Raw genomic sequence first — 22,767 nt, 5'->3', positions numbered from 1 at the left:
TCATCCATCTGTAACAGAGCAAAAAGCTAAAAATAAAATAAAATAAAATAAAATAAAATAAAATAAAATTCTGGGTGATTGAAAGAGCTTACATAGCCCATATACTAGTACCTGCTTATCTTATTCAATAGGAGAGCCACTTTGACATTCACTGAGAATCTTTGATTCTCATACAATTCTAACAAGATAAGCTATCTGGTTTCTTAATTCATCCCTGAATTAGGAAGGTCTGAGTTCAAATGTGATCTCAGATATTTACTTTGCTTTATTATCCTGATCAAGTCCCTTAATCTCTCCCTGCCTCAATTTCCTCATCAGTAAAAATGATAATAATATACCTACCATTTAGGTTATTGTAAGGATAAAAGAAAATAATGTTTTGAAATCAATTTGCAAATATTAAAATCATCACCATCATCCAACAAATTGGAAATAGGAATCTTCTGACATAGGTTAATGTACTGGCAATGGGGTATCAGAAGTGAGAGTTGATTGGCTTAAGAATACAAAATTATACTGGAAAGCCACAAAAAATGCAAAACTTTATAGATTTTAGCATTATGGGACCATTTAGTACAAGGTTAAACATATCTCTAAACCTTAGTGACACCTTAGCTATGTTGCACAAATCAATGAATGAGTTCATGATGATTTAGAGTTATTAAGAAATGTTAAATTATGTTTAATAACTTTTATTTATAAAAGCAGAAAAATAAAAGAACCCATAAATATTTATCTAAAAATAGTTAAAATAAAATTTTATTTTACTATTAAATATTTTGAAATTTTATTTGGAAGGCTCAAACCAGAAAAATCTCCTTTCAAAATTGATTACATAATTACTTTTTGTCTGAATCTTTAACCTTTCCCCCCTACTTTCCTTTTCTTATTTTCCCTTTTAACAGTTTTCTTCTTCTACAGCAATGTTATATTTAACTCCATTCATTTAACTCTAATGCCTTTCAGTTTCCCCTTGCTGTCAACTTCTCTCTCTCCCTTTCTCCATCCCCTTTTCCCCTTTCTTGCCTTCCCTTTCTCTTTCTTTCCCTCTTGCCCTCCCCCTCTCTCTCTTCCCTCCCTCAAAACTGAAACAGGCATCTTGATAAGAAAAAAAGACATGCATTATTAAATCTTTCTGTAAATAATGTACTTCAGAGTATACAAATAAATGGAGTTTTCCTTAATATGATCAGTAGCATCTATTTAAAATGATCAGCAAGCATCATATATAATGGGGAAAATTAGAACCATTCCCAATAAGATCAGGGATGAAACAAGGTTGCCCTCTATCACCATTACTATTTATACTGTTTAGAATTATTAGCTTTAGTAATACAAGAAGAAAAAGAAATTAAAGAAATTAGAGTAGGTAATGAGGGAACCAAATTATCACTCTTTGCAGATAATGTGATAGTATTATGGAACCCTAGAGAATCAACTAAAAAACTATTAGAAACAAGACACAACTTTAGCAAAGTTGTAAGAAACAAAATAAACCCACATAAGTCATCAGGATTTTTATATATTACCAACGAAGTCCAGCACTAAGGGATACAAAGAGAAATTCCATTTAAAATAGCTGTTGATAATATAAAATATTTGGCAAAGTCAGGAACTATATGAACACAACTACAAAATAATTTCTACACAAATAAAGTCAGAAGTTTTATTTGCAAAGGGCTGAAACTCTGAGTTGATGCACTGAGGTCGGACAACTGAGCACTTAAGGCTAATTACCAATTGGACAATACTCTATTTGAATATGCTTGGAAAATGGCCCTTCCCACTATTCTGTGCTGGCCCAATTGTTTGGTGTATACAGAGAATTGTAGGAGGGACTAGAGGGTGGAGTAAGACTAGCCAGGGTCACTTTTGGATGAGACATGAAGAGGAGAGATTGCAGAGATCCTGTGTCCTTTCCCTTCACTTCTACCCCTAAAGACCAAGAATAAAGACCAAGGACTTTTGCTTATCCTGGACTCCAGCTGATTCTAAGGTATCCAGGGTGCTAATGTGGTCATCACATCTAAATAATTGGAAAAATATCAAGTGTTCTTGGGTAGACTGAGGAAATATAATAAAAATGACAATACTACCTAAATTAATCTACTTATTTAGTGCTATACCAATCAAACTTTCAAGAAATTGTTTTACAGATTTAGAAAAAATAATAACAAAGTTCATCTGGAAGAATCAAAGATCAAGAATTTCAAGGGAATTTATGAAAAAATGCAAATGAAGGTAATCTAGCTGTACTACATCTAAAACTATATTATAAAGCAGTGGTCATCAAAACCATTTGATACTGGCTAAGAAATAGTAGTTGATCAGTGAAATAGATAGATTAGTTTCACAGGACAAAATAGTCAATAACTATACTAATCTAGTGTTTGATAAATAAGAAGATCCCAGCTTTTGGGATAAGAACTCACTATTTGACAAAAACTACTGGGAAAATTGGAAACTACTATGGCAGAAATTAGGCATTGACTGACACCTAACACCATATACCAAGATAAAGTCAAAATGGATTCATGATCTAAACATAAAGAGTGGTATTACAATAAATTAGAAGAACATAGCATAGTTTACCTCTCAGACCTGTGGAGGAGGAAGGAATTTGTGACCCAAGAAGAATCAGAAATAATTATTGATAACAAAATAGATGATTTTGATTATATTAAAAAGTTTTTGTACAAACAAAACTAGTGCAGACAAGATTAGAAGGAAAGCAATAAACTGGGAAAACATTTTTATATTCAAGAGTTCTGATAAAGCCACATTTCTAAAATATATAGAGAATTGAATCAAATTCAAAGAATTCAAGCCATTATTCAATTGATAAATGATCAAAGCATATGAACAGACAATTTTCAGATGAAAAAATTGAAACTATTTCTAGTCATATGAAAAGGTGCTCCAAATCACTATTGTTCAGAGAAATTAAAATTAAAACAATTCTGAGATAACACTACACACCTCTCAGATTGGCTAAAATGACAAAAAAAGATAATGATGAATGTTGGAGGGGATGTGGGAAAACTGGGACACTAATACATTGTTGGTGGAATTGTGAATGGATTCAATCATTTTGGAGAGTAATTTGGAAATATGTCCAAAGAGTTATCAAACTGTGCATACCTTTTGATCCAGCAGTGTTTCTACTGAACTTATATTCCAAAGAAGTCTTGGAAAGGAAAGGAAGGGAAAGGGACCCACATATGCAAAAATGTTTGTAGCAACTCTTTTTTTCATGGCAAGGAACTGAAAACTGAGTGGATGCCCATCAGTTGGAAAATGGCTGAATAAGTTATGGTATATGAATGTTATGGAATATTATTGTTCTGTAAGAAATGACCAGCAGGATAATTTCAGAAAGGCCTGGAGAGACCTACATGAACTGAGACTAAGTGAAATGAGTAGAACCAGGAGATCATTGTACATGACAGCAACAAGATTATATGATGATAAATTCTGTTGGATATGGCTCTTTTCAACAATGTGATGATTCAGACCAAATTGAATGATCTTGTGATGAAGAGAGCCATCTACACCCAGAGAGAAGAGACTTTGGTTTACAGAATAACATTTTCATTCTTTTTGTTGTTGTTTGCTTGCATTTTATTTTTTCTCTTTTTTTTTTTTCTGGTTTGATTTGATTTTTCTTGTGCAGTAAGATAATTGTTAAAATATGTATGCATATTGGAGGATTTAACATATATTTCTACATGTTTAACATATATTAGACGACTTGCCATCTAGAGGAAGGGATGGGGGAAGTAGGAGAAAAATTGGAACACAAGGTTTTGCAAGAGTTAATGTCAAAGAATTATCCATGCATATGTTTTGAAAAATAAAAAGCTTTGATAAATAAAATAAAAGTACTGTAAATAATGTAAAATGTTTGGGAGTCTACCTGTCAAGGCAAAGACAGAAACTATATGAACACAATTACAAAACATTTTCCCACAAATAAAGTTGGATCTAATCAATGGGAAAAATGTCAAGTGCTCATGGGTAGGCCAAGCTAATATAATAAAAATGACAATACTAACTAAATTAATCTACTTATTCAATTGAATCTTTCCAATCAAACTCCCAAGAAATTATTTTACAGAGCTAGAAAAAATAATAACAAGTTTCATCTGGAAGAAGTCAAGAATTTCAAGGGAATTAATGAAAAAGTGCAAATTAAGGTAGCTTCATGATATCAGACTTACCTATATTATAAAGCAGCAGTCTTCAAAACCATTTGGTACTGGCTAAGAAATAGAGTAGTCAATCAATGGAATAGTTTAGGATCACAGGACAAAATAATGAATAGCTATAACAATCTAGTGTTTGACAAACCCAAAGACCCCAGCTTCTGGGATCAGAACTCACTATTTGACAAAAATTGTTGGGGAAATTGGAAATTATGATAGAAGCTAGACTCAGCACCCTTTATCTAGATAATATTGAAATGAGTTCATGATTTAGACATGAAGGATAATATTATAAGCAAATCAGAAAAACAAAGGATAGTCTACCTCTAGATCTGCGGAGAAGGAAGGAATTTTGTCCATAGAAGAACTAGAGTACATTATGGAAGCAAAATGGATAATTTTGATTATATTAAGTTAAAAAGGTTTTGTACAAACAAAATCCATTCAGACAAGATTAGAAGGAAAGCAATAAACTGGAGAAAAATTGTACATCCAAGGGTTTTATATATAAAATATATAACTGACTCAAATTTATAAGAATTCAAGCTGTTCTCCAATTGATAAATAATGATTAAAGGATATGAACAGACAATTTCCAGATGAAGAAATTAAAACTATTTATAGTACCAAAAAATGCTCTAAATCATTATTGAACAGAGAAATGTAAACTAAGAAACCTCTGAGGTTTTAGATTGGCTAAGATGACAAGAAAAGATAATGATGAATGTTAGAGGGGATGTGGGAAAACTGGGATACTAATACATTGTGATAGAGTTGTGGAGTGATCCAACCATTCTGGAGAGCAATTTGGAATTAAGCCCAAACTGTACATACCCTTTGATCCAGCAGTGTCTCTACTGTATCTCAAAGAGATCCCAAAAAAGGGAAAAGGACTTATACATGTAAAAATGTTTGTGGCAGCCCTATTGTAGTGACTAGTAACTGGAAACTGAGTGGATGCCCAACAATTGGAGAATGGCTGAATAACTTATGTATATGAATGTTATGGAATATTATTATTCTATAAGAAATGATCAGCAGGATGATTTCAGAGAGGCCTGGAGAGACTTACAGGAACTGTTGCTGAGTGAAGTGAGTAGAACCAGAACGTTGTACATGGCAACAAGAAGATTATTATGATGATCAATTCTGATGGATGTAGCTCTTCTCAACAATGAGGTGATTCTGGCCAGTTCCAGTGGTCTTGTGATGGAGAGAGCCATCTGTACCCAGAAAGAGGATAATGAGAAGTGAGTACGGTTCACAACATAGTATTTTCACCTTTTTTGTTGTAAAACATTTTGTTTTACTTCTCATTTTTTTTCCTTTTTTGATCTGATTTTTCTTTTTGCTGAGCCAATTGGGGTTAAGTGACTTGTACAGGATTTGATTTTTTTTTTTTTTTTTTTTTTTTTTTTGTGCAGCGTGATAATTGTGGAAATATGTATAGAAGAATTGCACATGTTTAACATATGTGGGATTACTTGCCTTTAGGGAAGGGGTTAAGGGAAGGGAGGGAAAATTGGAACACAAGGTTTTGCAGGGGTGAAAGTTGAAAACTATCTATACATTTGTTTTGAAAATAAAAAAGCTTTAATATATTTTAAAATATACTTTAGACTGGATCTGTGATTTCATTGGTTTAGTGAATTCTTAATGAGAAAGCTTCTTGTACCAATTCAGATAAGCACCTTCTCTGCAAGGGTAACTACATGACTCAATGGATAGGGCACAGGATTTGGAAGCAGGAAAACTCATTTTCATGAGTTCAGATCAGGCCTCAAGCAATTATTAGCCTGGGCAAATTATGCAATTCTATTTGCTTCAATTTCCTCATCTGGAGAAGGAAATGGCAAACCACCCAGTATCTTTGCCTAGAAAACTCCAAAATGACCAAAATGAGGTTATGAAGAGTTGGACAAGACTGAAACAACTCAACAATGACAACAAAGTTTTGTTGAGGAAAGAGGAACATTAATAAATTTGTTTGACCTGTGATTTCCTTGGTTTAGTAAATTCCCCAGTGAGAATATTGGTACAAATTCAGGTCAGCACCTACTCTGAATACCTATAGAATCTCTGAAATCTTATAGCAGCCATTAATTACTTAAGAGTTAAGTGATTTGCCAGGATTCACACATCCAGTATGTGTCACAGGTAGAACTTGAATCCAGGGCTTTCCAGATTGAAGGTTCTTTCTCTAGTCACATTTAGTCTGATGTATGAATGTATCTTGTGGTCAAAAACTAATTATTTAAAAATTTAAAATACATTATCCATTCATCTGATGTATAAAATTTGAAATATTTTAATATTAAATCATAACAATCTTGAAATACTATTGCAGCTGATTATTTTCCCCTTCCCAATTTCCTCACTGGATAAAACTTAATAAGTACATATTAAGTATAAATTGAACTCAGCAAATTTAAGAGCTGATAGTCTTTGACGAGAGTGTTGGATTTGGAATCCATGACCTGTGAAGTAATGGGAGTAATTTCATATCATCGGACGCAGCATTTTGAATCCTAGTGAGTAAGGAATCTTAAATGAGTCTCGGCCATGACTTTTGTGTAACTTTTTGCTGAGAACATGAGAATGTGCTTGCAGTTATCTGATGGGATGCCAGGAAAACACAAAGAAGTTGGAAGGCCATCCTTTTTTGTGTATTGATTAATAAATATCCTTTATTGCAGGTCTGTGTTTATCCCAGAAACCTGGCAAGTTTCTTGAGTAAACGTAGTACTCCTAAAGGAATGAACAAATATTCTCCTTGGTTTGGCCTTTTGTGATGGAGCATCCTATCACCTAGGAGGCTGCCACATCTCAAGAGTTAAGTATCAAATAAAAATACTTAGCCAAGTGCCTTCTTGTTCTCAGCCTATAAAAAACCCTTAGTGGAAAGGGACTTTGAGGATTCAGCTAGAATGTACAGCTTGTCTAGCAATGGCTCCCACTCAAGACTCTGAATAACTATGACCATGGGGTCCTCCCAGCTAACGAATTCAGAAATTGTATTTACTTTGTATATGTATAGTTTGGATCATAGGTAGCTGAGTGTCCCAGTGGATAGATGGCCAGACCTGAAATCAGGGAGAGCTGAGTTCAAACCCAGGTTCAGATACCTCACCCTCTGTTTGCCTCAGTTTCCTTATCTATAAAATGGGAATAATAATGGCACCTACTTCCTAAGGTGACTATGATAATCAAATGAGATAATTGTAAAGTGCCTAACACATAGTAGGCACTTTATAAATGTTAATTATTATTATTTTCAAAATGTCATTAGTTACATTTTACCACATCTGATCATCTTGTGTTAGATTATACTTTTTATCTTTTGCCTTGGCATTGATTCTGATTTTGTTTTATCCACCTCCTTCAGAGATACTTTTGTTCCAAAGGTAGCAATTTGTTTCAGTTTAGCACATTATACTCTACCCTTCATTCCCTTTATGCATTAGAAAAAACACTTGGAGCTCTTGTTTCAGTTTTCCTCTTTAAGAATTTTCTTTCAGAATTTGAAACAAAATTGATGTCTATCTACTTTGGGTAATGGCTAAACTAATTGTAAAACATAAAGGTCATGGAATATTTCAAAGTTGTAAAAAACAATGATCATGATAAATATAGAGAATCATGGAAAAACTAAATTTTTTCTCTTTCATCTTCATCATATGGCTAGATTACACAATCTTCTCACAGAAACTTAAGAGTTGTTCAAATAAAAAGTTATATTTATGGATCAAGTTTCCATCTGGTGCTATTTCTCAAAAAATATTTTATATTTTTTGAGGGTTCTGAAGAATTGGTGCCAAAAATACTCTGAGTTTGTCATCTCTCCTGCTCTGCGAGGCAATGAAATCTACATTTAGTCTACCTGCTTCCTTGCAGAAATTCATCTGCCCTGTACACCAGATGGTATTTATCTGCCACAGTCAACTAATGCAGCATTTATTAAGCACTTACTCTGTGCCAGAATTAGTGACATAAAGACAAAAGTGGAACAATTTCTGTCCTCCAGGAGCTCATGAGAGAAGACATGCACATATGCAAAATATGTTTTGTACCAATCAGATTCAAGGTAGCCATGGAAGGGAGGATCCTATCAGATGACAAAACTAGGATATGCTCTTTAAAAAAAAAGAGGCACCTAAACTGAGTTTAGCAGGAAGCCAGAGATTTCAAAAGGTAGAGGTTAAGAGAGAGCATATTCCAGCCAGAGCAAAGGAATAGAAAGGGGTAGTTGAGTGTAATGGAGGAATAACAGGTGGCTGGATTATTAGGGAGGTATTCTTAGGTTTCTGAATTTTCTGCACTAGATGTAAGACTTTTGATTTGAAAGGGGATTTCATTAGAGAACAGTAGTCTGTTTCTTTTGGGTTTCCTCTTGACCAGGGATAATGTAAAAGTTGATGGGACTTGTGACTACCAGATATAGGGCAACAGACCTAGTAACTTCCCATGAAATCTCTTTGTACTAATACTATTTGGTCAAATCTATCTTTAATGTTGGGATATTCAAAGATATTTCAAACCCAAAGATATTTCATATCACCTTAGGGATGCTAAATTTTAGATCTATATGATTTTGGCAGGTGAGCTAGAAACTGTTATTTACATGGATTTACATTTGAACATTTTTGTCTCATTGAATGTAAATATCAATATACCTACTCCAAATAATAAAAGATAAGAATGACCCTGAAGCTAGTTTCTGTTTCTACATATCACCATTCCCTCTCTTTTTTTGTTGTTTGTTGTTTGTTTTTTTGTTTTTTGTCTCTGTGCCTACCTTATTGCTCATTATGACTTTTGGTCCATCAGTTTAATCTTATTTTTCCCACACTGTAATCCAAAAGTTGACTTTATCTTCTCCATCTTGGACTCAATGTTAAGCATTTTCAATGATGTCCTTACTAGGAAGCTAGAATCTGATTCTCCTTGGTTCCCCTCTTCCTATTGCTATCTCCAACTCTGAAACCCTCCAGAAAGGATCAGAGTTCTGGGCTTGGGAAATAAATGAGGTCAGTGGAAGTTGACTGAATGTAGTTGGACCAGGTTCCAACTCTCAAGCAAATCTCATCATCAAAAAGGGGCTCAAAAGGGATTAGTGGTAGTAAGAAAGAACATTGGTCTGAGAGAATGTGTCATATGGAAAGATCAGATGAGGGTGGAGGACTTGTTACTGAATCCATTTGGGTATACGCCTCTTTTGTTATCATTGTGATAAGTAGGGATATTCTTAGGTATTCATGTTATTATGAGGTTGTGGTTCATATTTTGAAGAGGCCACATTTAACAAGAATTAGATTGGAAAAGGAAAGAGTAATGATGAAAGTTTTTGTGCTTTTTAATCTGAAATGTACCTGTTGAATTTATTACTTTTCTAGATAAGATGATCTATAAGTTTTGGGTATATACAACAAAATGAAAGGACTGAATAAATGAATGAGCACCTATGCTGAATTCTGGGAATACAAATACCAAAACAGATAATCTCTGCCTTTAAGGAATTTACATTTTAAGAGGGAGATATTTATTGGTGTGGTGGAGAGGGAGGGACACTATAATCCAGAAAGTTCCTGGGTGGATGAGTAAAGTCTTAGGGAAATTAATTGAACCACCTCTTTTGGGTAAAATAATCCCTCAGATTCTTCAGAACTGCTCTTCTGTGCTCTGTTCTCTTTATTCCTTCTCCCAGGTGCCATGCTGTTAGAGAAACACATGGAAAACACATTGACTGGGTTCATTATAATATTTTGCTTAAGTTATAGCAAACATTAGTTTATTAACTAAACATTAGTTATAGTTTGTCTAATTTCAGCTAGTTTTTCATTACTGCTCAACAATCCTATTTTTTGTCTCTTATTGACTCCCTATGATTGGCTACAAGTAGCTTCATCCTGATGGCAACAAAGACTGGTTGCAACTTATTACAGAAAGTTATGGAAGGGGAACTGAGTAATGTAAAGTAGTTCAATAAATGAATAAATGAGCAAAGTTTGCATTCCTCAAAAGTGTTGTTTCAAACTTTTTTAGTACATTTCTTAAGCATGACAGTAATTTCTCAATTTCTTCACTTTGGTGGATGACTCCAACTTTAAGAAAAAATTGAAGATTCATTTATCTTAATTCCAAGAACTTACATCCATTCCATCTCAAAATATTTCCATCTTCATCCATCTTCTCCTCCTTTCTTGTCTTCAGGTTGATATGCTGCTCCTTTTGGGATTCCCTTAATTCTTATTCAACTAATTATTTACTTCCTCTTTCTCCTTCTCTCTCTCCTTCCTTCCTTCCCATTTCTCCCCAACTCCCTCTTTTTTATTTTACAGAATGCAAATGACCATAGGTCCATATTATTAATTCATACCATCACTATTTATGGCAATATACTTTCTATTGTCTACATCTCCATGCTCTTCCCATTCCCTGCAGTCTATCCTGATGTCATTCCATGACCAACAACTCCTTGGGATCACAGATCTAGAGCGGAAAGTACCTAAAAAAGAGTTCATTCATAGAATCAGATTTTGAATGGGAAAGAATCCTAGGAACCATTGAATCCAACACCTTCATTTTGTAGGTGAAGAAACTGAGACACAGAGAAATTAAATGACTTGTTAATAAATATCTGGAAATGTGAACCCAGATCTAAAATCCAATTGGAGAAATAAAAAAATAATACAACATAGATATTGCTAATTTGTGGTTTTCTAAGTCAATATGCAGTCTATGAGCATCCCTTTCTATTTCTATTTGACATCACTGGTGTAGATCACCACTCCTTAAATTTCCATCCTTTTTTAGTTTCTGTGACATTACTTTATTGTAGCTTTTCTCCTACCTCTCTGACAGCTTTTTTGCTCACTTTTCTTACTCTTTCTTCTCTCCAAAGTGGACATTTTCTAAGACTTTGTAATCTGCTCACTTCTTTTATCTTCTAAACCTTTCCTGTTCATCTACCTCTTCAGGTCTAATCATTACCTCTATGTGGGTCATTCTTGAATCTACATTTCTAAACTCTCAAACTCCACTTCTCCATTTCCATTGACTGCTAAAGATTTCTTTCTAGATGTTCTGCTGTCACTTCTGTTAACAAACACTTATTTCTGTTAATAGTGTCACCAATGTCCTAAACCCCAAAGGTCACAATTGGAGAGTCCCCTTTTTTACCCTTACCTCTCTTGCACTTTCCACATTAATCCTTCCTGGACTTTATTCCTTCAAAATATACTCCTTCCTTTTCTATGCTACCTTAAGCTATTACCATATAGAAGTAGCAAGGTGGTATTGTGATCTGAAATCAGGAAGAGCTGAGTTCATATATTCCCTCAGACACTTATTGGCTGTGTGCTCTATTGTGAATAATGGAGCCAACAACTAAACTCTTGTCACCAAATAGCATCCATTCCACTATGCCATACTCTCTCCTCTCTTGTAATTATTTGTGTACAGGTGTTAACTCTCCTATTAGAATTCAATCTCTACCTTCTTTCCTGCTTGAAAAATAGACCCACACAGGACCCATTGATAACAATCCATAGAATCCAGATAGGAGAGTTTGGAGAAGCACTTTTTAGTATAGAAGGCTTTTTTTTAACTTGGGGTCCATAAATATTCTTATACTTGTATTTCAACATAATTGTTTTCCTTTGTAATCCTACATATTTTTTTGCATTTAAAAATGTTATTATGAAAAGGGATCCCCTTTTCTAGACTGCTCAAGGGGTCCATGACATTAAAAAGGTGAAGAGAGCTCCTACAGAATGCCTTCTTGGACATTCTCAGGGTCTTGGTACATAAGGAATTTGATTAAGAACAGAGATTCCTCTTTACCAGGAATGTCGTTTATATAATAAAAATCTTTCTATGTGCCTACCCCCTTCCCCAACTTAATTTCTGATTCAAAATATACTGGGAGTTGTCTGTATGCACACAGCTTCAATGGCACATTACCAACTTCATGTCTTCAGTTTGTGAGCTTGGGTTCCATCTTAATCTCTCATGCTTGAACAGTCAATCTTTGCTGATCTCACATGGCCTAGATCTCCTGAAAACGGGTCATTTCCTTAAAAAACAATCTGTATCTCGTTCAAATTCAGTGAGGAAAGAGGGAGATACACACACTCACACACACACACAGATATGAAAAGGAATTTTCTTGTACTAATGCTCTCGAATGCTTTTGGATCTAAACTTCATAACATAACAATGAATCTTTCTCTCTTTCCTTGTTGCCTGAAAGATTTCTTGAAGGAAAATGCCATTTATTTTATAAATTTTCATCTTTCTCAATTTCTTTGAGAGACTGGAAGTTGTTCTAGTTCTCCACTTAGTTCTAATCTTAGTTCAAGTACGTTAAACTGCATATCCTAGCTCCTAACCTTTAATTGTTAGTGCCAGATGCCATATAAAATTCTTAATCATGTAGTCACTTCTGGACTATCCCATATAAATCATTAAGGAGGAAAGCATTTTCTCATTATTGCCAAAAAGTTCCCAAAGGAATTTTTTATCCTTAGATCCATTTTTTCCATTGACATTCAATTTATATTTAAATATGCATGACTTTTATTTTGCATTAACAAATACCATGATTGTCAAAAATTGGTGTAAAAATTATAGATCCTGCCTCCAAGAAAAATGTACATAGCAAAAAAAAAAAAAAAAAAAAATCAACAAAAATCAACACAATAATGATTTAAGTGTAAGAAATATTTGAAATTCATCCCTAACTTTTGTAATATTAGTGATGAAGGCCAGTTATTGTATAATAGTTCTTCCATAAAATGTTCCATAAAATGACAGTGGCAATGATTTGCATGAAAATTCAGTCTGAATTATTTTCCATATTCTTAGGCATTTATATTAGAAGACACTCTGAACACAATTCCCTAACCTTGTTAAATTAATTTAAATAAATTTACATAATTAGTAGCCTCCACTAGAATTACAAATCCTCATTATCCTGACATTTAATTCCTATCATTTATTAGCTAATTTATTAGTTGATTATAGTCTTGGCTAGACAAATATTAGTCAAGAGTAAGTCTGGTAAGTTTCACATGAGAAAGGCTTGATAAACACTTAGGAATGATAAGTAAATATTTTTATAAACATATGGAGATAGTATAATTTAATGAACCACATACCAGATCTAGGGTAATACAGTCATGTCTTGCTTGAACAATGACTCAATGAATGATCTTGCATAAAGTCCTCCAGACCTCTGTGTCTTAATATCCTCTGCTAAATCTTAATATCATCTGCAAAATGGTCACAATAATCCTTGTCTTATATCAGCTTCAGTGAACTGCCATACAATTCAACTAAGTAGCACCTTACTTTAAAAAAGTCACACATTTAAAAATACATATAGATAATAAAGGTGAAAAACAAAATATGGTCATTAATCCAAGTTAATCCTAACATATCTCTTGCAATTTAGAATTCTACTAAATGTTTCTCTTTTCTAATTGCTCTGGAAATTAAATAAACTAATCCTAAAAAACCAAATGGGTTAAAAAATAAATAATAAAAACAATTGGTAATTCATTACAGAAAATTATAACAGTGAAATATCTCATTGGAAAAATAACTGACAGAAAACAGATCCAGCTGAGATAGCGATTTTTTTTTAAGAGACTAAACATCATCTATATATATTTTTTTCTATTAAAGTTTTTTATTTACAAAACATATTCATGGGTAATTTTTCATCCCTGATCATTGCAAAACCCCATATTCCAAATTTTCCCCTTCTTTCCCCACTTCCCCTTCCCCTAGATGGCAGGTAGACCAATATATGTTAAATATGTTAAAATACATGTTAAATCCAATATATGTATGCATATTTATAATAAGTTATCTTATTGCACAAGAAAAATTGGATCAAGAAGGAAAAAAAAAACTGAGAAAGAAAACAAAATGCAAGCAAGCAACAAAAAGAGAGAAAATGCTATAGTATGGTCCATTGTAAAGGGATGAAACTCTGAATAGGTGCACTGGAATCAGACAACCAAGCGCTTAAGGCTAATTACCTATTGGACAATAACTCTATTAGCATGTTTCTCTTCTCACAGTTAACCCTAGCTCAATGCTTGGGGTTAGGAGAATTGTAGGGAAGGATTAGGGGGTGGAGAAAGAGAGGGAGAGAATTTTACTTGGCTTCAGGAGGAGGAGGAGAAAAGTGTGGAGATTCATGGAGATTCTGAACTCTAGAATAAAGGAAGGATCCTTGGCAAAACTCCTGACAATTTTGTCTGTCTCCTTCACTTCTCCCCCTAAAGACCAAGAACTTTTGCTTATCCTGACTCTGGCTGATTCTGAGGCCTCCAGGGAGCTTATTCGGACTTCACAGTCTACACTCAGTTTCCACAGTCCTCTCTCTGGATGTAGATGACTCTCTTCATCACAAAATTATTGGAACTGATCTTAGTCATCTCATTGTTGGAAAGAGTTATATCCATCAGAATTGATCATCATATAATCTTTAAACATCATCTTTCTAGAAGTTGTCAAGGAAAATTGCCTTTATATTATAGAACTAGAGAGTAAAATAGAATCTACCAATTACTTCTTAAAGAGATCCTCAAAATAAAAACTCCCAGGAATATTATAGCTAAATTCCAGAATTCCCAAGTCAAGGAGAAAATGTTGCAAGCAGTCAGAAAGAAGTAATTCAAGTATAACAAGATTTAGCAGCTTCTACATTAAAGAATTGGAGAGTTCAGGAATAGGATATTCTGGAGGGCAAAAATGTTATTCTTACAACAAAGAATCACCTACCCAGAAAAAATGAGTATAATCCTTCAGGGGGAAAAATTAGATATTCAATGAAATAATGAATTTTCAAGCACTCTGGATAAAAAATTCAGAGCTGAATAGAAAATTTGACTTTCAAATACAAGACTCTAGAGAAGCATAAAAAGGTGAACAGAAAAAGGAACCTGCTTATATTCCTCCTTGTGAAGATGATACTTGTAACTCATAAGAACTTTTTCATTATCTGGACAGTTAGAAGGAGTATATATAGACAGAAGGCACAGGTATGAGTTGAATGTGAAGATATCCTATCTAAAAAATAAAATTAAAAGGTAAGATAGATATATATTGGAGAAAGAGAAAAGAACAGGTAGAATAGGGTAAGTTATCACACATAAAAGAGGCAAAAAAACGTTTTTACAGTGGAATGGAAGATGGGTTGGTAAAAAGAAGTGAATGAGTCTTACTCTCATCAGAATTGGTTCAAAGAGGGAATGATGTACATGCTCACTTAGATATAGAAATCTGTCTTACCCTACAGTAATAGGGCAGTAATAGAAGGGAGGGCAGATAAGGAGAGAGAGTAGTCAGAAGCAAAATACTTTTGAGAAGAGACAGAGTGAAAATAAAGAGTGAATAGAATAAACAAATTCAGTTAAGAAGAGCAACTTAAAAAATCGAAGCAAGTTTCTCTGAGAAAGGCTTCATTTCTCAAACATATAGAGAACTAAGACAAAATTATAAAAATAAAGAAAAGGACAATAATGAGACAACGTACCAAAATTTATGGGATGCAGCCAAAGAGACAGTTAGGAGAAAATGTACATTTCTAATTGCTTATGTCAATAAGATAGAGAAAAAGCAGATCAATGAACAAACCCAACAAATCCTTAAAAACCTAAAAAAAAACCCAACAAAATGAAATAAAGCCAAATTGGAGACCCTGAAGATCAAAAGCAGGATTAATAAAATTGAAAGTAAGAAAACCATTGAACTAATAGACAAAACTAGAAGGTGGTTTTATGCAAACAAAACAAAACCAAAAAAACACAATAAAATAAACCATCCATTAATTTGACTTAAAAAAAAGAAAAAGAAAAACCAAATTTCTAGTGTCAAAAATGAAAGGAATAATTTACCACTAATGAAAAAGAAACTAAGACAATTGTTAAAAGCTATTTTGTCCAATTATATGCTAATAAATTTGGCAATCTAACTCTAATCAATCTAAATATATAATCTAAATAAATAGACTAAATAACTTCAACAAAGAAACAGCAGAATATCTACAAACATGTAAATTATCCAGATTAACATATTAACAGAAGAAGAAATAATTTAAAAATCCAATCTTAGAAAAAAGAAATTGAACAAGCTATCAATGAACTTCTTAAGAAAAAATTCCAGGACCAGATGGATTCACAAGCAAATTCTACCAAACATTTAAAGAACAATTAATCTGAATACTATATAAATTATTTGAAAACACAGGCAAAGAAGGAATCCCACACCAACTTTCTTTTATGACACAGATATGGTACTGGTAATCAAATTAGGAAGAGATAGAGAAAGAAATGTACAGACCAATTTCCCTAATGGATATTGTTGCAAAATTTTAAAATAAAGCATGAGCAAAGAGATTATAGCAATATATCACAAAGATCATCACTATGCAGAATTTATACCAGCAATGTAGGGCTGGTTCACTATTAGAGTAATTATTAGCACAATTGACTATATCAGTAATATCAGCAGCAAATTAAGAGATCATGGTGTAATTCATCTATTAGATTTATGGATAAGGAAGAAATTAGGACTAAAGAAGATATAGAAGGCATTATAAAATGTAAGATAATTCGGATTATCTAAAATTAAAAAGGTTTTGCACAAATAAAACTAAATCAATCAAAATTAGGATAGCAAAATTGCACAAAATATGGAAATGTTTTACATAATTGCACATTTAAGATCTACATTTGATTGTTAATCATTTTAGGGAGATAGGAAGGAAGTATTTAGAACTCAACATTTAGAACAGAATTTAGGATTCAAAAGTTTTTTTAAAAATACTTAAAAATTGGAAAAATAGGAAAAAAATAAATTAAGAAAAAAAGAATTAATTCTGAGAAGTAAACTCTTATCTATTTTACATTTTGTAAAGCTCTCTATATCTTCTTCCAAAATTTTTCTCTTATAGGAAATAATATAGGAATATAAATTTGAAGAATCAGAATGACTAAGGAGAATCAAAACTCCCTCTCTCTTTTTCTCTCTGTGTGTATGTATGTGTGTATGTAAATCTATTAACGCTATTTGAATTAAGAACAAGAATCTGTTTGGGGGTGGGGAATTTTTCATTAGCATTTCATGACAATCCCCCCCAATCAAATCCTAAACATGCTTTTACAAGTACTTGCTCTTTTGTACTTTCGAGCTCTCAACCTCACCCCTACAACCATTCACACTATGTAAATAAGCTGCAGATTGATATGGAAGATATATAACAGGATATCAGAGGGGAAAACCCAGTTATTCCTTTATTTGCAATTAAGAAAAAAAATAATTGTCAAATGTCTTCATTCTTAACTCACACCTATTTACTTCATCCAACTTGAAATCCAGCAAATCACTATATATGGGGGCTTTCAGTAAGATTCACACAAGTTGGAAGTCATTGATTTGATTGCTGCTTGTATTTGCAGGCAGAACTTCTTCACATATTATGACCAGCACTTTGGAGACTCTTGAAATCTTGAAGTAGTTTAGTCAGGTGGATTTGGGAATAAGAGTCAGCAAATGGACTCTGTCCAAAATTCAGAGATATAAAGACTGTATTTTACCTAAGGTTTGGGTTCCAAGATGGTGATTTTATTACCATGCTATAAAATCACAGAATCCATAAAAAGATCTTTGAGATCATCCAGTATAACTCTTACTTGAAGCAGCAATACAAAATACTAGTAAAGAGTCCCAATTGTAATCAATCAGTTAATATCAATTAGTTTTTACAAAAGAATATTGACTAAGATAATAGACTCTATCAGGAAAGAAGAAGCACAACAGACACAGAAAAAAAAAAAAAAAAGCAAAATATAATTTTTCATGACTACAAGGCAATCTAATAGTAAAAAATGAAAAACAATGGAAGGCCACTACCATTTCTAACTCCTCCACTTCCCTGCCCTCCCCTGAAGGCCTATAGAAGCTTCACTCATCTTCTGGAAAGAGTTTATCTGTTCAGTCTTTGTTTTGTATTCACTCTCAGTTCTGACTCAACAAACAATTAAAATCCTTTTCATCATCTCACCTTCTGCAAAAAGTCTTTCGGCAGTCTTTCTTAATCTATCTTCCCACTATATAGTGAGTTCCTTGACAGCAAGAGGAGTTTTTTGTTTGTTATTCTTTGTATCTCCAGAACTTTATGGAGTACCTGGGATATAGGAAGTATTTAAAAAATGTTTCTTGACCTGATGTGACTCATCACCCTGCAATTAAGCAAGGAGAAACAGCTAGAAAATACCTTTGACATGCGAATGTGGGAAAGGGTCTCTTCATTATACTTTCCTGGAAGTAGGCTCACCAGTCCTATAACAGACTCTGAGAATTGGGCCCTCATTGTCCAGTTCCCCCTTTTGTTGTTGCTCACTTGTTTCAAGATACTGAAGTGGTTTTCCATTTCCTTCTCCAGTTCATTTTGCAGATGAGGAAACTGAGGCAAACAGGTTTAAGTGACCCTCACAGGGTCACACAGCCAGTAAGTGTCTGAGGACAGATTTGAAGTCAGGAAAAGGAATCTCTCTTTAGAAAAGACAGTTGTTAGGACTTGGTGGAGAGCTTCTAAAGACTCAGAGAACCTCTTTGTCCATTAATTTTAATTTCTTTAACGACAGATTTTCTTCCTTTTACTTTTGTAACTAACTGTTTAACTAATTGCTTTGGGAACTGCTGTTATTTGGGATTATTTGTATTTATTTCATTAAATTGGATTATATGAATCCTCACCCTCAGAGTGATTCATTGCATCAGAAGCAAAAGCAGGAAGTTTTGTATACTTTTGTCATCTCCTCCATTAGAGTATACATTTCTCATTGCTTCATGCTTTGTACTAGGATCCCCAATGTTTTGTATATATCATACTACTTTTGTGCCTTGACAAATACTAATCCAGGATTATTTCAGCCAGCTACTTTTTCTGTTCTATTCAAGGGGTACTGAATGTTTCTATAGAATTTGGGCTAGATGGTGAACTCATTATTGCAAGGCAACCTTTTTAGTCTTTATTAAAATTTCTATCACACTCTCTAAAACACCTGTCTTTTGACTTCCTATACCATTCTCCTTGGCAGAGCACCAATATTCATAATTTATACATCATAAAGTACACACAAAGGTCAGTAAGTATAGTAAAGTACACATATAGGTTAGTAAAGTATAAGCTAGTAAGGCATGTCTATTAATCCTTTCTCTATAATCTTCAACTTCTCTTTTGCTTTAATCTCTGATGAAGAGGAAGGTCTTTTTCTTGTGAAGACAAACTCCTCTCATGTTTTAGGTACTTTTAAAATATTCTCCTCTTTTCTCTAGGGGCTTGTTCCATTAATCATATTCTTTTATTTTCTCATCTTCAAACTCTTCTTATCCATTGGCTTCTTCCCCAGCTCCTACAAAAATGTCCAAGTTTCCTTAGTCCTAAAAAACTTTCATTTGGCTTTGCATTCTCTCAAGCTGTCACTTTATATCTTATCTTCTTTATATAGTCAGACTCTAGAAGGTTATCAATACTCACTGGCTTCATTTTTTCACTTCCCACTCACTTCTCAATGCTTTGAAATCTGGCTGCCACCCCACTACTCAACTGCTTTCTCTCAGATTATCAAAAGATCTTTTAACTACTCAGTCTAAGGGGAATTACTCAATCATTGTTTCATCACTGCGACTTTTTTGACACTGTCAATTAGTATCTCCTACTAGACATTGTTTTCTTATTTGACTTAATGTTGGTTTTCTTACTACTTTTCTGCTGGGATGAATGAGCTGTCCAAGGAGATCTAGCGCTTCTTGTATGAGGGCTTGCCAAGCCCTTTTCAGGACTGCTCATCTTCTTTTGGTGTCTATCTGGCAGTCAACTCTCACCTGTGGATCCAAGAAGTTGGGATCCACACCTTGATAAACCATTTCAGCAGATGGGCTAAGCTATGTTGAAGGTAATCAATGGACCTCAAACCTGCTGGTGAAAACTTCTGGCTCATTGGGCAGATGACAACAATCTGTTCCAATGGTCACAAAGGAAGCTGAAGCAGAATCTGTGGAGTGCTTAGAGCTTGGTCAGACATTGAAAACACCAAGGTCATCCATTGCATCTCAAGTCATTGACATCCATCTTTACTTTTGTCTTGCCATTGTACTTCAATGACTCTGGAAGAGAGAGTGAGATTGATGACTATGCAATTTTGCCTCACTTTAATCACATAGGAATGAAAACATCACCTTATGATGTCATTGATCCTTTCTAACGACAAATAACAACAAACCGTTCTCTCTCCTATTCTAAATTTCTCTCTTCTTTCTACTAAGTAACTATGCCTTCGGCTCTCTCCTCTCTTCCCCTCCTCTCTCTTTTCTCATATGGGTCCAAATATAATTTCTATGCATATGACTTCCAAATCTTTATCTATATCCAGCCCTAAATCTCTTTCCAGAACTCCAATCTGTTATTACCAACTGCTTTCTCTATATACCTACCTGAATGTCTCACTGGCATCTCAAAGTCAACATACTCAAAATGGAGCTAATTTTACTTAAAACCTTTCCCCCTTCAAACTTCCCTCTTCATTCTGAGGATACTACTTCCCTCTAATTACTCAGGTATGCAATCTTCATGATATACTTGATTCATTACTATCCTCCAACCCTCATATCTATTCAATTATCCAATTTTTTCTATCTGTCCTCCATAATATTGCACATATGTTTGTATGTAGCCATGTACACATGTGTGTATACACATATCTTTCTCCACTCACATAGCCTTCACTTGAGTTCAGACTTTCATCACCTCTCATTTGAACTATGGCCACATGTTCCTAATTGTATTTCCTGTCTCCAGTCTCTTACATCCTAACTCCATGCACTACACAATTGCCAAATAGATAGTTCTAAAATCCAGAACTGATCATGTTATTGCCCTACTCAAAAATCTTCACTACCTCTATATTTCTTCTAGGTTAGACTAAAAACTTTTCAGTCTAGCATTGAAACACTTTCACAATCAGACTTTTCCTTTTTTAGTTTTATATCATGTCACTTCTTTCCCTGCATTTTCCATTCCAATCGACCTGGCTTGTTAAGACATCCCCGTGAATGATATTCCATCTCTTGTCTTTGCACCATTGCCCAGCTGCTCCTTCATGTTTGGAGTGTTCGTTATTTTTGCCTCCACAGTGTAGAATATCTAGCTTCCTTTAAAACACTGCTTAGATGAGACATTCGTTCCTTTGCCTCAAATGAATTTGGGTACAAACTGCTTGAGGGGGGAATGATGTGGTGTAGCTCTTAGGGAGGATGTAGCAATAACCCCAAAGTTACCTGGCCTTGGGAGTGCTGTAGTTTCACAAACATTGCTAGCTGTCAGATAGCAATCTGTTGGTGAGTGATAACAAAGTTTCTGAGATCCCTAACTCTATTTCTGAACTATAAAATTAGCATTTCAGTGACATGAAGCACCTAATCTCTAACTTTTCATATAACTTTGTCTTCTTCCTTCTGGTTCTTTGCTAACTTCTTTGGAACTTAGCCTGCTTTAATTGTTGTTACAATTGTAATAAACTTTGCTCCTTGACTTGGAAAAACAAAAAGAAAACAAAAAAACATAGCTTAAATGCTGCCTCCTATACCAGGGTCTTTTTTGATTTCTCACATTATTAGTTTTCTTTTTCTTTCCTTTGAAGTAATTTTGAAATATATAAATACATACACACACAGATATGGATATATTATATAGACATACACAATATACACATGTGCATGTATGTATACATACACTTATATGTATGTGTTTATAGTACTTGTGTATATATATGCAGCCACTTCTAACTCCATTAGAATGTAAACCCCTTGAGGACTTTTTCGTTTTTATCCCCAGTGACTTGCACATAGTAGACAGTATAAGCTTACTAAATGGAATTGAATGTTTTATTTTTTTTAAATGAACAACAAATATGGATAAAAATGAATGTCTGAATTAGATGATTTCAAGGCTCTTTTACTTTCTTGATTACCCTCGTCCAGACTTGCCCTGGATTTCCAATGTTTTTCATAAAATGTACCTGTCAGAACAGAACACAATGGTGGAAAGGTGGTCTGAAGACAATGAAGGTACAGCAAGATTATCACCCCATGTCCCAAACTCTACTTCTCTTCATGAAGCCCAAGATAACATTTCCACATTGTTCACTCACTTGGAGCCTGCAGTCAACTAAATCCTCCAGACTTATTTTTTTTTATAATGAACTGTTCCCTAATAATTCTTTTCCCATAAAACCATCGATATTGGGGCAGCTAGATAGTGCAGTGAATAAAGCATTGACTTTGGAGTTGAGGGTGTAAAGTCAAATCTAGCCTTAAACACTTAATACTTCCTAGCTGTGTGATCCTTGGCAAATCATTTAATTCTAATTGCCTACCCCCCAAAAAAAAAAAAAAACAGCAAAAAAAGCCCATTGATTTTAAAAATTCAAACCATGGGACTTTATACTAAGCTTCATCTTATTAGATTTACTTGAACATTTTAGCG

At 33.9% G+C, this 22,767-nt stretch overlaps 1 protein-coding gene across 1 annotated transcript in view; it reads left to right on the top strand.

The window, feature by feature from the left end:
- Window positions 1-5,334: 5,334 nt before the first annotated feature.
- Window positions 5,335-22,767, top strand: part of DAW1 (dynein assembly factor with WD repeats 1) — a 71,059-nt gene continuing 53,626 nt past the window's right edge. Inside the window, exon 1 of the mRNA XM_074298493.1 lies at window positions 5,335-5,455. The gene's annotated coding sequence lies outside the window, so the exon portion shown is untranslated. The remainder of the gene's footprint in view (window positions 5,456-22,767) is intronic.

The sequence above is a fragment of the Sminthopsis crassicaudata genome, chromosome 3, assembly GCF_048593235.1.
Source record: "Sminthopsis crassicaudata isolate SCR6 chromosome 3, ASM4859323v1, whole genome shotgun sequence".
In the NCBI taxonomy this organism is placed as follows: Eukaryota; Metazoa; Chordata; class Mammalia; order Dasyuromorphia; family Dasyuridae; genus Sminthopsis; species Sminthopsis crassicaudata.
Note: the sequence above shows the minus strand (reverse complement) of the source record. Positions and strands in the feature narration are given on the sequence as shown.